The sequence below is a fragment of the Chrysochloris asiatica genome, unplaced genomic scaffold, assembly GCF_000296735.1.
Source record: "Chrysochloris asiatica unplaced genomic scaffold, ChrAsi1.0 scaffold00008, whole genome shotgun sequence".
Taxonomy (NCBI): domain Eukaryota; kingdom Metazoa; phylum Chordata; class Mammalia; order Afrosoricida; family Chrysochloridae; genus Chrysochloris; species Chrysochloris asiatica.
In genome coordinates, this window is record NW_006408526.1 from 32739400 (window position 1) to 32752713 (window position 13314).

The window sequence follows — 13314 nt, forward strand, 5'->3', positions numbered from 1 at the left end:
CTTTCTACTCCCGTAAAGATTTACACCCTCGGAAACCCTGTACAGGGTCGCTATGGGTCGGAACCGACTCGATGGCACTTAACAACAACAACAACAATGCACAACAGAATGAAACACTGCCTGGTCCTGCGCCATCCTCACAATTGTTGTTACGCTTGAGCGCATTGCTGCTGCCACTGTGTCAGTACATCTCATTGGGGGGCTTCCTCTTTTTCGCTGACCCTCCACTTTACCAAGCATGATGTCCTTCTCCAGTAACTGGTCCTTCTGATAACATGTCTAAAGTATGAGAGATGAAGTCTCACCATCCCGTCATCTAAGAAGCATTCTGGCTATACTTCTTCCAACACGTATTTATTTGTCCTCTAAATCTTTGCTGTTGTTGTTAGGTGCCATCTAGTCAGGACCGACTCATAGTGACCTTATGTACAGCAGAGCGAAACACTGCCCAATCCTGGGCCAACCTCAGTATTGTTGCCATGCTTGGCCAATCCATCTCACTGGGGGTCTCACCCACCATAACTTTCTTCTCCTTTCTCTCCTCTCTTTATTCTCAAGCCTTTCTGCTTCAGCTCCTGAAACCTCCCAAACATACTTGCTCCTTTGGTCTAGGAAACATTCACTGAACTGTTCTTAACGTTGAGCCACTGTCTGCCTCTGACCTCTACACTTCCTCATTCTCCTTGCTTCTACCTCCTAAATAGCTTTCCAGCATGGCTGCTTTCTCTCTTCTCCAGTGCCGCCACCCTGGTTCAAGCCACTATCATCACCATTGTCATCGAGACAACAGCCAACTTCGCCTCCCTGATTCCAGTCTTGTCCTCTCCTAACCCTTCTCTATCCAAAACTCAGATAGAAATCTGACCAAGTCACATCCTCAGTGAAATACTCAAGCTTACGAGATCCCTCACTAGCAAGACGTTGTTCATCAGCCAACCTGGACCACTGTCAGAGAGGGTGCCTGACAGTGAGTCCCTGGCTCCTCTCATCTGTAGGTTTTAGTAAGGTCTTTCCTTCCTACACCATCTTCATCAGGCCAACCCATCTTCCAGGTGTAAACTGGACATTCTTCATCCAGGAAGCCATCCATGCTTTTTTCATCGCACTTTCTTGTGGTTGTTAAATGCCATCGAGTCAATTCTGACCCTGTACAGGGTTTCCAAGGAGCAGCTTGGTGGATTTGAACCACCAACCTTATGGTTTGTAGTCCAGTGCTATTCTTACACCAGAAGCCCTTCTTTAGCACTATAAGAAAAGATTCAGGGTCTCTTCTCTAGACTGCAAGTTTGTGTCTGACTTGTCTCTGTCTCCTTAGCTCCTGCCATGGCACAATGCAATGTGCACGAAATACACGATAAGTATTTGCTGAAGGAATGAACTTGCAGGGGGCAGTTCTGGTAGTGGGTTCCCCTGTCTTCTGGAATCTCACCTTCCACCAGAGGGTGCTCTCACCTCGAGTCCCCAGGTCTGGAAGTTGGAAGCTGGGAATTCTGTTTCTCTATAAAAGCCTGGACACAACCCAAATCTATATCCCTGCTTCCTCTCAGCACAGCTGAGGCAGGCTGGCATTTTTAAAGGACAGGGGGAGGGGAGAAGTAGGCACATGAACAAAGAGGCACATCACACATACCCTGTCTGGCTCACGGAGTTCAGGTTTCTCTATTGCCAGAGCCAACTTTGGCTCAGCCGCCTGGCCCCACGTGGGATCCAGCCCTGGAAGAGAAGGTTTCCTGACAAAGGGCTGGGACCTCAGCCACTGTCTGATTCCCTGCTTCTAGGCGATCTTTCTCCGGCACCCCTGAAGGATTCAGGGTATATTCCAGTAAGAGAGGGAGGCAGCTGTCCTTCTAAGGGGTGGTTAAGTGCTGCGCTGATAACTAAAAGGTTGGCAGTTCAAACCCATCAGCCCCTTGAGGGAGAAAGTTGTGGCACTCTGCTACTGAAAAGATTGTTGTTTTGTTGTTAAGGGCTGTCAAGTCAGTTCCGACTCATAGTGGCCCTCCCTGTCTAGGGTTTCCAAGGAGTGGCTGGAGGGTTTGATCTGCCGACTCTGCAGTTAAAACTGACCTTGTGGTCCAGTGCATTATCCCACAGTGCCACAGCAGGACTTGTGGCCTTGGAAACCTTATGGGGCAGTTCTACTCTGGGGTCACTATGAGTTAGAATATCGACTCAACAACAATGTTCGTTTGTTTGTTTTTAAATAAAAAGTATTGCTCCTGGGTTTTGCAAACAGTGAATGTGCTTGACTGCTAATGGGAAGGTTGATGGTTCGAGTTCCCCCAGGGGAGTTCACCCTTGGAAGAAAGGCCTGATGATCTTCTCCCCCAACAATCAGTCGCTGAAAACCCTAATGGAATTCAGTTCTACACTGACACACATGATGTCTTCACGAGTCAGCAGCCACTCAGTCTGTAGATCACACCTACAATGAATATGACCCTATGTGACGGATGACTTGGTGGCTGTACCCATGTGGCGTTAGGGAAGCCAAGGGCCAGTGTGGATAACTGATTTCACTACCCCCAAATTCCCCTTTAGCCATGCCCCACCCTTTCCCTGCACAAATGTAAGTGCAAGTTCCCTGGGAACCCCTAGTCTTCCTGGACGGTCTCACCCTGGTGGTGAGACACTTGTTGCTGTTGTGTGCCATCCAGCTGGGCAAATACGGGTGGTGGTGACAGCAATGTGCCGTGGAGTCGGTTCCAACTCATAGTGACCCTGTACAGGGTTTCCGAAGTTGTAAATCTTTATGGGAGCAGAAAGCCTCATCTTTCTCCCGCAGAACAGCTGGTAGTTTCGAACTGCTAGCCTTGAGGTTAAAAGCCCGACTGGTAACCACTACATGACCAGAGCTCCTTAGTGGAGGAAAACTGAGAGATGTGGATGAGACAAGGGCAGGAAAGACAAGTGAGAAAGAGGAGAAGGAAGAGGAATTGGCCTGCAGTTTGTGGTTTGCTAGACACTGTGCTTTTTGGGTACCATTACTGATTTGGGGCTTGTTTGATCTTACAAAGTTAGATAATGCTATTCTCATGAGCAAATTGAGACACAGAGAGGCTAGGTTATCCAGCTAGTGGGGGGCAGAGTGGGCGCAGGAGCCTGTGTCTGTGTGCTTTCCCTGTCTCATGCTCCCATTCCATCCTCCTCCTCGCAACCCTGTCCCCACCTCTCATCCCTTACCAGACAAATCCCTACCTACTCTGTATCCTCCACTACAGTCTTGAGTTGGGGGCTCCTGGTTCCTTTGTCTCTGAGGCTCCCCTTGACAGCTGTGAGGAGGGGGCTGATGCTAACCCCAGCTGGAGCCCTGGCATCAAGGCCCCAGCTCCTCTGATTTCACCATGACCAATCTATTCCCCAGCTCCCGGCTCCACAGGACTTATAGGAGGCACAGCAAGGGCTGTGGGTGCCTCATCTCCCCTGGCGTGGGAGTGGACACGCTCCTCTCTTTCCCAGTTCAGCCCATACGGGAAGGGACCAACCCAGAGGCTGGAACTGAAGGGGTCACAGAGCTCTTTCCTTGGCCTGATGCAACCAGTGCCTGCCTGGCCTGCCTCACTCAGACAAAGCCTCCACCCAGCCTGCAAGGCTCAGAGGCCCGACCCTTGCTCTATTGCATGAGGCGGCCCTGGTTGACACTGGCTAGAACTGCCAGGAAGGGAGGCCTCTCCCAAAGTCCTCTGCCTGCCTCTCTCCTGGTTGCTCCCTCTGGCCTGGGCTGGGCTACACTTCAGCCTTGTAGCTGCTCTGCCCTGGCCTGCCCTGGTGGGCCCCTTGGCATAAAAAGCCACTTTGACTACAGCATTTGATCTGTTCTGAACTCAGCTGGAGGTCACAAGTGGAGGCTGATTTGGGGCCTGTTTGAGCCTCACGTGGGGCTGCAAACTTAGATAATGCTATTCTCTTGAGCAAAGTGAGAGTCAGAGAGGCTAGGCCATCTAGCTAGTGGGGGGCAGAGTGGGCGCTGGAGCCTGTGTCTGTGTGCTTTCCTTGCCTTGTGTTCTGGGTCCTTCACTCTGCCCCTTACAACCCAGTCCCCACCTCTCATCCCTTACCAGACATCTTGTTCTTGACTTATTTTGTTTGCCTGGAGCAAGCATACATTGTGTGCCATGTTTAGTATAGTACGTGGCACATAGTCAATACGTAATAAATGGCTGCTATTTATTGGTTGTTATTAGCTACTCAATAAATAGAAATGGTTAGTGATGATGGTGATGATGATGAAAATGGTGGTAATGTTGTTAATGATGATAGTGATGATGTTGGTGTTTTTCCCTTCATGGAAGCTGAACTTCTTCATTAAACTAGCACTCTGGGTCAAATTATCCCTGTGGCCACATTATACTAATATCTATCATATCTTATGGAATCCTGGTGTGGTGCTGTAGGATAAGCACTCGACCACAAGGTTGACGGTCCAAACTCATCAGTCGTTCCTCAGAAACCCTATACAGGGTGGCTATGAATCAGAACCAACTCGAAAGTACTTAACAACAACAATATATCTTACATGTGCTTTTACGCAAATTATCTCATTTGATTCCCACCCCACTCCATTTGTCTCTGCTAACAGATGCGTAACTGGAGGGTTGGAGAGAATTAGTAAAATGTACAAAGTCATGCAGCTCACAGATGCATAATAGAGCCGTTAATGCAACGTCAGGGTTTAGGAAGAAATGGTTCTAATAGAGCTTGTTTCTTAGATAACTGTACCAGGCAGCCGGGGCTGGAACTCCTACTCTAGTACTGCCTATTGTCCTCTTTACTTTGCCCTGGCCCTTTAGCTATTGCCATCTGCAAACCCCCCTTGTTTAGGCCTGAGCAGGCTTTAGGTCAAGGGGCAAGGCATCCTAATCTGGGAGTGCTTGTGTCTGACTCGGATACCCTTGAGGAGGGCCCAGAGCCATTACTTCCAACTTTGTGCAGATGGTCCCTTGTACTTAGAATGCCCTTTCCAGTGTCACCAGGCCCTCCCACCCAGCCCTCCACACCTTGGGTTATAATTAGGAGAAAAAAGGAGTGAGACTAACTTTCCCAGACATGGGCCCCTGATTGTATGGCTTGGAGACCCCTTTTAGGTCAGGCCCAGCTGGAGAGAGTTACTGGGATTTCACGCACATTCCTGGCAGGGGAAGGACTATCTCCCTCTTGGGGAACCCTGCCAGGCAGGGACCTGACCCCCAGGCCTCTAGAGGAGGGGATCCTGGGGGAGCCAGGAACTACCCAGCCAGGTGGGGCAGGGGTGGGGGACATGGGGAAACTACTAATCCATCCCACCTCCTGTGGGCCAGCCTTGCTCTCTCTTGCTGGGCACTCCCACCAATCCTGGGCCACCTCTTTCCTGTTCCTCCTCATCTCCCTACAATGTGTTACTTTGAAGTGGAGGGGAGGAGTGCCGGGGAGGGGATGGGTGGGAACGAAGCACCAAGTATGAAAATGCGTGTAATATGGTAGGAAAAACAGTGGCTTGGATTCTCCACATTTCAGCCATGAGACTTGCACTGTTTGGTTCTTCAGTTTTCTCCTCCCCGCTAAAATGCAGACGTGGGAGAAATAAGTAAGACAGTGTACATGAAATGTCTGGCACAGAGTGGCTTCTTAAACGGTAGGAATCCAGGGGTGACCATCTTTATTTTTACTAGAAATGACAGTGTCATTAGGAGACAGCAGTTCTCTCTCATTTGCCCAAGTGAGGCCCACTGCTTCTACTTGAGCTCCAGCTTCTTCCAGCAGCCGCAGGATTCGCCTCATCTCCCCTCTGCTGCCCCTTTGAGCCACGGTCCAGCATCCAGCAGAGGCCTGAAACTGTTTCTGTGGAAAACAAACCTGACTGGCTTTGGATCAGTGTCGCCCCAGGTGCTAGACTCTAGAGTCTGGAGTCCCTGAATGGGACAAACAATGAATGCACTCAGCTGTGTGTGTGTGTATGTGTGTGTGTGAAAGAGAGAGAGAGAGAGAGAGCGAGAGAGAGAGAGAGAGAGAGAGCGAGAGACAGAGACAGAGAGCTCCTGGGGGAGATAAAAACCCAGGCTACAGGCATGAAGAAATCTAGGGCTTTTGGAGCAATGATGGGAAAGCACAAAGGAGCTTCAGGAGCTCAGTACAGCAGGGAAGGTTGTTGAGTAGTGGGGTGGTTTAGTTCTGGCGGTTTCTATGGGCAGCACTATGGAGGCCTCAGGGAGAAGATTTGATTAATTTGTTTTTCCCTCTCAAGTCGAAGGGAAAACAATCTACAGAGCTGACCAAACAGATTCTTCTTGGGAGAAAAGATGGAAGACGTCTCATCTGGGTGGGACTTGGGGTGAATGGGGTGTGTATGGAGGTGGCATACTGCTTCCCAGGAAGTCCACATATTGTGTTCATTTCAAAGGCTGTCGGGCTTTATAATTGGAGCAGCCAATGTTTGCTTTGAGACTCCAGAGCACTGTCTCAAATGGGGAGTCCCTAGGTGGTATAAACCGTTAAAGGCTGTGTACTAAGAGGTTGGTGGTTCAAACTCACATAGAGGTGCCTCAGAAGAAAAACCTGGTGATTTGCTTCTAAACAATCAGTCATCGAAAACCTTAGGGGGCACAGTTCTACTCTGACATAATGGGGTCTCCAGGAATTGACGTTGACTCAATGGTAACTGGTTTGGTTTTGATTCTTCAATCTCAAATAGGGCTTCATTGTTGTTGTTGAGTGCCGTTGGGTCCGTTCAAAATCATAGCGACCCTGTGTAGGGTTTCCAAGGAGTGGCTGGTGAATTTCAACCGCTGACCTTGCGATTCAAACGACCTTACAGTCCAGTGCTTATCCTACAGTGCCACACCAGGATTCCACATTGTTAAATGCATTTAGTGATCTAAAAGCCAATGCAAAAACTTGACCTGTGGTGATATTTTGTTTCCTTTTAATGAGAGTTCAGTGAACTGGGCTTGGAGTCAGAAACTGGATTTAAATTATGAGTCTGCTTCTCCACACCTGTGTAATTTTGGTTGAGATATCTCTGAGCCATCTGTTAATTATCACTGAATAGGGGTGTGGCGCTATAGGATAAGCACTGGACTGCTAACCCTAAGGTTGGCAGTTCAAACCCACCAGTTGATCCTCAAAAACCCTATACAGGGTCACTATGAGTCAGAAGTGACTTGATGGTACTAACAACAGGGTTAGGAAGACCTGGCTGGCTTCCTCACCAGGTGGTTGTGAAGGTCCTAGGGTAGTGGGTGGTTCCCTACCTGCAGTATACGGAGCCTGGTCTAGTCTAGTTGATTCTTGCCTGAAACACGACATGGAACCCTCTGCTCCTCCTCAGAGCTGTGTATTCTACAAAGTTTCCAAATCCCTTCCGTTTGACAAAATCGTCTCTGATACCATCTTTTCCAGGAAGTCTTTCTCATGAGCCCCGCCTACCTCTGATAACTTTAGCTGATACCAAACGTGGTTCCCACAGGCTCAGTTTGTATCCACCTGGGGCACTTGCTGCTTTGTGGGTGTCCTGAAACTTGTATATGAGACCCAGGATCCTCCCACCATGTGTCCCTGCCATCGTCATGACTCTGCCCTTTGGAACCTTACTATGGTGGGAGGAGGGGACACAGACGTTTCAGTGTCAGAATTCTTGCTTTTCTTGCAGGAGACCCTACCGGCCAACACATCTCAGGCATAGCCACCACCCATCTGTCAGTGGAGGCTTACATGTATGTGGCTATGTTGTTAAACAGGTTTAAGTGGAACATCCAGAATCAAATAGACCTGGAAGATAGGCCTGGTGATCTGCTTCTGAAAATCAGCCAATGAAAAGTTTATGGATCACAATAGTTAAGATCTTCAAATGATCCTGGAGATGGCATAGGATGGGGAAGTGTTTCCTTTCATGGTGCATGGGTTTGCTGCTCGTTGGGATCTTCTCAATGCCAATGAACAACAACGGCATGGTGGGTGGGAGACACTGGGCAGAGCAAACAAGTGGTTGGAGGCAGGAGACATGACCTCTGAAGGCAGACTGCTTGGGTTTATAGCTCAGCTCACCACCAGCTAACTAACTCTGTGTGTGACCTTGGGCAACTTTCCTCATTTCCCCTGTGTCTTGGGGGATGAGGATAGTAATAGTTCTTACCTTCTAGGGTTGAGGTGAGGGTTTAATATTGTCAAGTTCTTAGAATAGTGACTGGCACACAGTGCGTGATATTCTAAGTCTTAACCATTATTAAAATATCTTGAGTCTTTTAAAAAATTTGCCAACATTATATAAATGTAAAGAATTCTTATTGTTGTTAGTCTCCTGGGATTCAATTTATTTAAGGGTTGGGGAAAAATGGTCTCTGAGGCTCCATCTGGTTCTAATGGTCTGTAGTTCTGAAACAGGTAGTTATAACTCTGACTTGGCATCTGCATGTGTTGAGCTGTAGGGGCAAGAGAATAGGACATGGGCAGGAGGCCCCATGGGCTCAGGCTTGGGAAGGGGAAAGCCTGATCTATGGGAAGTGATGGCAGAAAACACCCCAGAGGAGGTTGGGGGTGTTGGTGAGGCAAATCCTCCCAATCAGGGGTGGACCCGGGTGCCACCTTTATCTCAGCTCCTGCAAGAAGGCCAGTTTCATAGGAACCTGAGGCTGTCCTGGAAAAAGTCACATGTAAAAGTCCTGCACTGTCATTGACGAAAACCCTGAATCTCTTAGGGTGACAGACAGTGCCCTGGAGGGCACTCAAAACAGGTAGCAGCCACACTCTGTCTTGTAGCTCCCCCTTGCCCCTCCTTTAGTGGACTGGGAATGGAGCCATGTGGGGCCTGCACTCACTATGTCTCTCCTGGGGAGACTCTTCTCTGTCAGCCATTTGTTTTGTAAGCAGGGTGGATCCTTAGCTTCTCCTCAGGGGAGTGCCAAGGAGGGTGCTTTCCCCAGTATGGGGTGAGGGGTGAGAACAGCTGATGGAGGGCTGCTGTCAACCCTCCTACAGCCCACTGCTGCTGCATACTAGACTCCATGGGAAGCTGCCAACCACGATCACCCAGGCACCTGGTCTCAGGATCAATTGCAGTAGGTAGAGGGGATGGATGGAGTGGGGTGTGGTGATCCATCACTGTCAGGACCCATGGAGGAGGCTTCGGACTGCCACCCCACAAGGTCTGGCCACTTTCTCTCCAGAGCAGCTCCTCCTACCATCCCCCTGGCCCTTTGTTCCCTGTGTGTGGAAGGATCATGTCCCTCTGTTACTGAGTCAGAGGGGCAGGGGGCATGCTAAGGCTGAACTGCAGGTTCAGATTTCCTTTCTGGTGTGTTGACCCTCTCTGCCTTCTGTCCAGCCCTGGCTGCTTACTCATTCTCCACAACACAGTCCAATCAGCAAAGACCTCCTCCAGGTGTGGCTCACTGCCCCTGGCCCTCCTTGTGAAACCCCCCAAGTGTGCTGTGTTAGAATCGATCTTGGGAGCAGAGAAAGATTTTCCAGCTCACCCTACCTGGAGTGGTTACCCATGACGCCTTTAATACCTCACCCAGCCACAGAGTGTGACTCTGTGTTGGGAGTCAGGGTTCCTCTTTCTTTTTAAAAATTTTTATTGTGAATTGGGTGAAGGTTTATAGACAAGATCCTCAGCTCTACATTCAGCAAACTATACACCTTGTTTCATCTCAGTGATTACAATCCCCTCCCTGCAACAACATTTATTCCACTTCCTACCTGTGGCTCCTCAGGGTTCCTGTTTCTTAATTTCTAATCCTTCCTGCTCATCTGAGACTCCCTGTCTGGGTGCACACTCCATCTTACTCCTCTGGCTTTACTCATCCTGTCCTTGCTTTCCCAGTGCCTCCTAGACCTTCAGGACCAGGCTTGCTGGCCTTTCCCTCCTCCTAAGCTCCAGGGAGTCCTGGTGTGGCACTGTGGGTTAATGCACCAGACTGCAAAGCCATTTGAACTGCAAAGTCAGCAGTTCAAGTTCACCAGCTGCTCCTCAGAAACCCTATACAGGGTTACTGTGGGTCAGAACTGACTTGAAGGCATTTGACAACAACAACAAACTCCACGGAATGTTTGACAGTGGCTTTTTCAATCCCTACACAATTATTACACTTGCCAGTTTCTGTTGAGTTGACTCCAGCTCATGAAGACCCTATATGTGTCAGAGTAGAATTGTGTTTCATAAAACTTTAAATGGCTGATTTTTTAAAAAAAGTTTTTATTATGAACTGAGTGATAGTTTACTTGGGAGAATATCAGTTTTACACTCATTGTTTCATTGCAATGATTACGATCTCCTCTGTGCATCATCATTCAACAGTATTTGCTAACAGTATTTGGTATTCCCTCTGTTTTTGTTCGTTTAGTTTTTATTGGGGGGTGTACACAAAAACACTCAGGAATATATAATCATTTAAACAACCAAACGGCACATTCTACAAGCCTGCCACCTGGCCGCCAGCACTCAGTCCCTCTCTTTCCATGAGTCTAGAGTCCTCAGCTGCTCCCTCTCTCCATGTCCTCATCTCTGCCCACATCTTCGGTGTTGCTGCCTCTCTGGATAGGGTCCCACATTCTGCTCATGCCCTTCTCCCTTGATGGTCCTCAGGTCCTCTGTTCCTGTAAGAATAACTACTCCCACCTTCTTGTTACAAGACTCCTACCTTTACAATTGTGACACTCACAATTAGTCATGATAACAATTACTCACTATTGAATCATAAGAATCTTATCCCCATCTCTTTTCACCAGACCTATCTAGACAGGATTAAAAGTATTCAATAGGGACTCTACCTTCCCCCCCACACTCTTAAACTAAACTCCTTCTTGAAAACTTGTAAGCCATATACTTCATGCCTTTATCACCCCCTCATTTTAGGGAGCCAATGTCTAGTTGCCCATCCCTATCTACCTTGTGTACAGAGGGGATACCACTGATACTTGATGTGAAGACTCCTTCCCTCTCTGTTGGTATTTTGAGCTACTACATCCATAAATCTAGGTCAAGTTCATCAAATTGTAGCAATTTACACTTTTTCTTTGATCAAAAATTATTTTTTTTAAATCTTCCTGTTCTGGTCATCAAGCCATCGAGGCAAGGTCAAATGGGTACTATCTGTAAGTTTAGGGCATTCTTGTGTATCTCCCCTCACTTCATATCAGCTGGATGCTTCACTGTTAGGTCTAGCCCTCTGTGGGCTCAGCTGTTCCTAGGTCTTACCGTACTTTGGACCGATGAGTCCTTCCTCTTCTCTCTTTCATCTCCAGGTCAACAGGAGTCTATGGAATGTGGTTGAACTGAGTCAATGGCTGATTTGAGGGGAAGTAGATTGCCAGGCCTTTCTTCCAAGGCTCCTATGGGTGGCCTTGAACCTTTTGGTTTATAGAAACCACAAATCTGTTGTTAAGTGCCGTCAAGTAGATTCTGACTCATAGCGAGCCTATACAGCACCACACCAGGAGTCCAAAATCCCCAATAGTTATATGAAAATTGCTCATCACCATTTGTCATCAGGGACATGCAAGTTAAATGCCAATGAGATGCTGCTCTATCCCTGCCAGAATGGCTAAAACCAAATGACAGATAGTACCAAGAATGGGTAAGGAAAGGGACAAATTAGAATGCTCATGTACTGCTGGTGGGAACATAAATTGGCACAGCCACTTTGGAAGACTATCTGGCTGTATTTCCCAACTTGAGTTTCATTCCTGGATATAGAAAGGAGCACTTGTATGCCCCAAAGTCACATAGAAGCATGTTTGTAGCAACTTTACACATAATTGCTCCAAACTGGAAACCACCCACATAACCATGGTAGAATAGAGAAAGATAGTGAGACATGCCTACACAATGGAATATTACACAGGACTGAAAACACATTCCTGTGGATGAATCCTACAGACACAATATTGAGGGAAAGAAGGTAGACTCCAAAGAGTCTATTGCGTATGGTTCTATTTATCTGAGGAGGGGCATGAGTGAGTAAACTTTATGAGTCTTAATCTGGGGACAGTCATATATGTACATACACATGCAGCTCTACATCTCATGTGCTTTGGACATGTTATTAGGAGGAACCCATTCCTGCAGATGGACATCATGCTTGGTAGAGGGATAGTGAAAAAGAGGAAGACTTGTGTGGACTGACGCAGGGCTGAACAGTGAGCTCAGCATAAGAAAAATGGTAAGGATGGAGCAGGACTGGGCAGTGTTTTGTTCAGTTGTCCATCGGGACCCTACGAGTCAGAACCAACTCTACAGCACCCAAAAACAACTTTCAGGATTTGTGCCCCTTATTGTTTGTGTAGGAGTCTCTGGGTGGTGAAACAGTTCACCTGTTCAGCTGCTAATTGAAGGTTTGAGGTACCCAGAGGCACCTGGAGATAAAGGCATGGCTATCTACATCCCCTGAAGCACAGTTCTACTCTGACACATGTGGGGTCGTTGTGAGCTGGAGCTGACTTCATGACAGTTGAGCTTTTTAGCTGTTTGCATGATATTCCTCAATCAAACAGTTAAAACAGTAATCTCTAAAAAGATACCAAAACCTTACACAGAATCCTGGTAAGTCAAACAGACAAAAACTGAGCCTTTTCCTCTTGTTCCCATCTCAGGTGGTTCCTGGGGCACATTTATGGCTAAAATTTTGGAGGACATGCTGGAAACCTTTGTCCGTGGCCTCCTGTTCTTGCAGCTGGCCCCAGTCCCAGTCCTTTGAGGAGACACATTCCAGTTCCTCTGTGCCTGTTGTGGGAAGAGACAGATCAGGGAGGAAGAAACCAGAGTTGCTGGAAGTTACAGAGCTAATAAGTGTCCTAATATTATTTCCATGACTGTTTCAGTTCTATGCTGCAGAGTGGTGAAAATAGTCAAAGATCATCCGATCCCAGCTCCACCTGACTGAGCACCATTCTTTTCCAGGCATTGTACTAAGTACTTTACAAAAAGCGGAGTCTCCTCTAATCTTTGCAACAACCCTCTGTAGTAGGTGCCACTATTATTTCTTTTTGCAAGTAACTGTCCCTGTATTCGAACTATCTTTATTTGTTCCATCACTGTATTCATGTAGATTAAGTAATAAAGGCCAGAGAAAGCAAGCAACTTGCCTAAGGCTCACACAGCTAGTAAGTGGTAAAACTAGGGATTGAATCAAGTTCAGTCTGTCTCCAAAGCTCCATCTCTCTCCTCTCACTGCTGTTTTTATTAGGTGCCACTGTTGAGTCGATTCTGACTCATAGTCACCCTGTATAGGGTTTCCAAGGAGCAGCTGGTAGGTTTGAATTGCTGATCTTGCAGTTAAAAGTTCAGTGCTGATCCTACAGGGCCACACCAGGACTCCCTCCTGCATAGGGTACCTGAGACTG

General features: G+C 47.8%; 1 pseudogene; it reads right to left on the reverse strand.

Moving 5' to 3' along the window:
* LOC102831273 overlaps positions 1-9468 on the reverse strand; it is a 54069-nt pseudogene extending 44601 nt beyond the window's left edge.
* Between the last annotated feature and the right edge of the window lie 3846 nt (positions 9469-13314).